A 3029-nucleotide genomic window follows, 5' to 3' on the forward strand; every position below is an offset into this window, starting at 1 on the left:
TTCCAACCCAGCCTTCATATGCAGTTATATCTTTGTTTTTTGATTGTTTGTTTGTTTGCCCCTTAATGGAGGTAATGCTTATTGAACCCAGGATCTTGTGCACAAGTCTATTTATCAACATCATTTTGGAACATTTAAGAAAAGCCACAAGTGCATGGATTATAAAGATGACAAGATATTTTATTACTTCTAGGGAACGATAAACCTCTGAGTGAAAGAATGGCAAAAATAAACATTTGTAAATATTCAATAAGCTTGTTTCTTTTGCAATTTTAAAGTAGAATATTAAATTACATTTGTTTCAATTATAGCACTGAATTTCAATTTTAAACAAAAATTCCGCTTTGGGATTTCTTAAATTTGATTGATTATTTTAATCTAATTTTATTTCATAAATATTAAAAATTTATATATAAACATAACAAATAAACTGATATTTATTCTTCTCATGTTTTGAATATAGAGCTACTTATTCTAAAGTACACAGATAAATACATACTTCCATTCCCAAATCAAATTATTTTTCACTTTAATTACAAATGATGATGAAATTGTTATACATTTTCTGTACAGGTTTTACACAAATTTCACTTTAAATTCCAAAACTTTAAAATTATTTTATATATTTTCTGCATTATTTATACTCTGATCACAAATCTGTCATAAATTTGTGTTCAAAACTATGGACATTGTTTTTAATTAAAAGACTCAAATATTTAATTGTTTAAAAAGCTTTTGTGGGGATAATATTTGCAGATCACAGTATAAAAATAAGCATTCTATATGTTTCATTTTAACTGAATGAATGAGAAGTAAACACTGGCTGAAAGTTACACTTGAGTTGATAGGATACCAGTCGTTTTGTGATGTCACAGCTACTCAGGTTGAGAACCATTGTGGTGGCCTAGCACTTTATTTGTTCAGGCCTGCCAAAGCAGTATTTGAAGCTGCAGTGCTCAAAATCATGCAGATTAGAAAAGTAGCTGCAGAAAAAGTTATATGAATTGGCATATGTTTCTTCAGAAATTCAAGATGTGTCATGTAAAGATGGACCAACTGCTTCAGGAAAATCCGGTAGATCTCTATTTTGTGATCAATCTCTGGGGACTTGGACGTGAGGTCTATGATTGAAGAAAATGCTTCTCAGAATTTGTCTGAAGAATCCTTGATAAAAAGGCCATGTTACACACGTTGTGTCCCTGAACCAGATGAAGATAATGATTTTCGTTCCCTGACATTTCCCAGAAAACTCTGGAAAATGGCTGGGAGTGACCAATTTAAATCCATCTGGTGGGATGATAATGGAACTTCCATAGTGATTGGTGAAGATGTCTTTAAGAAGGAAGTATTTTTAAGAAATGCCCCTTTCAGAATATTTGAAACTGGAAATATGAAAAGTTAAGTTAGACAGCTTAACCATTATGGGTTTAGTAAAGTACGACAGAATATTTAAAGATCTGCTTGTCTAGCTGTCTTTCTGACAGAAGAAAAGGAAGTCTCTGTTTTAAGCAAAGTATTCAGAAACTTTAGTTACCACTTGGTAACGTATATATAAAATTTTATTTTGTGCATCAATCTATGGTAATATAAATGTAAAGCTAAATTTGAAAATTGTATAAAACTACTAAGGCTAAAATGCTTAATTTTTCTAAAAAATGATGACAGTGCCTTATGTATTCATATTATAAGAAACTTTGCTGGCAACTATGAATCTAAGCAGAAATCTAAATAAAGGTATTAAAGTGGCTTTTCAAAAGTGGCATTCACCGTTACTGCAAATTCTAACTTCTTAAATATGATTACTGTACTATTTAAATGTGTATTTTCCAAATAAGGAACTTCAAAATGTCAGCAATATTCATATTTTGATGATATTACCTTTGGATAGTAAACGTGAAATCTGAGGTTTTATATGTTATGCTTATTGTAGTGTTGTCTTTTGGTTAAAATTCTTACTAAAATCTTTCTACTTTGGTTGTAGCTGCAGTTCTATCATCATCCAAATTTTAAACGAGGCTGTCCCCAGATTTTAGTGAGAATAAAAAGAAGAGTTGGGATTAAAAATGCCTCTCTGGTGTCTTCATTGGCTGAAGATTTCAACAAGAAGCACTATAAAGCAGGGGGTAATATGGATAATCATAATTCTGGTTTTGTGGCTGACACTAGTGGAGAAAGTTCATTTTTACCTTCTGCAAATTTAAACATGCCTCTAATAAGGGAGCCCTCTTCTAGCCACATAGTTGGTGATACAAATACCTCGATAAGAGGTGATTTTTCTCCTCCATCATCAATGTCAGTTAGACCCTCAGAACAAATTGCAGTGGATCAATGGTCTATTTTAAATGAGTTGACCACTGTCCACTGGCACTCTCAAAGCAGCTACACTGAAGCAAATGGCCGTGTTGTGAACTTCATTACAACTACAAATTCTACTTCTCAGTACAGCATTTTATCTCCTATACAGAGGAATTATATTGGACAGATGTTGGAGCATTCTAGTTTTCCAAATATATATCATAACATATCTGCCAATGAAGGGAGTTTTTCTAAACTTCAACCAGGGAGAAACCCACGGTTTCCAGTGACAGTGATAGCTGATACATCAGCTACCTCTCTTTCAAGGACAATTCATCAGACACCTTCAATATATGAACGTCATCCTAATCACAACTGATCTACCAGCGGACTACCAGATTATGCAGGATAACAAAGATTAAAAGTGAGGTTGGCAAATGTCAACAAATATCTGCAATTTTCTTATTTGAACAATAAACATAGATGTGTACCTGTATTTACCTTATTTTTTTAAATAGTGTTAAGTGTTAAATGGGAGACTATGTTACTATTCTAAGAAAAAATGAGATATTTGATTGATATGAACATTTGATGGAAAAATATGGGAGTTAATTTAAATATTTTCTTGTAAGGAAGAAGAGAAAATGCAAGAATTTGGAAAAAGACTAAAACATGGAGAGAGGGAAAAGTTCTAAGTGGTTTCTGGTTCATCCTGGAAAGTATGAAAAGTGTTA

General features: G+C 32.1%; 1 long non-coding RNA gene across 1 annotated transcript; it reads left to right on the plus strand.

Annotated features, from left to right (window-relative positions):
* Positions 1-867: 867 nt before the first annotated feature.
* On the plus strand, positions 868-2155 carry LOC140692969 (uncharacterized). The gene is made up of 2 exons (XR_012068615.1): positions 868-1074; positions 1982-2155. It is a non-coding gene; the product is annotated as an uncharacterized lncRNA (long non-coding RNA).
* The last annotated feature ends 874 nt before the right edge of the window (positions 2156-3029 follow it).

This window comes from Vicugna pacos, unplaced genomic scaffold (assembly GCF_048564905.1).
Source record: "Vicugna pacos unplaced genomic scaffold, VicPac4 scaffold_19, whole genome shotgun sequence".
Taxonomy (NCBI): domain Eukaryota; kingdom Metazoa; phylum Chordata; class Mammalia; order Artiodactyla; family Camelidae; genus Vicugna; species Vicugna pacos.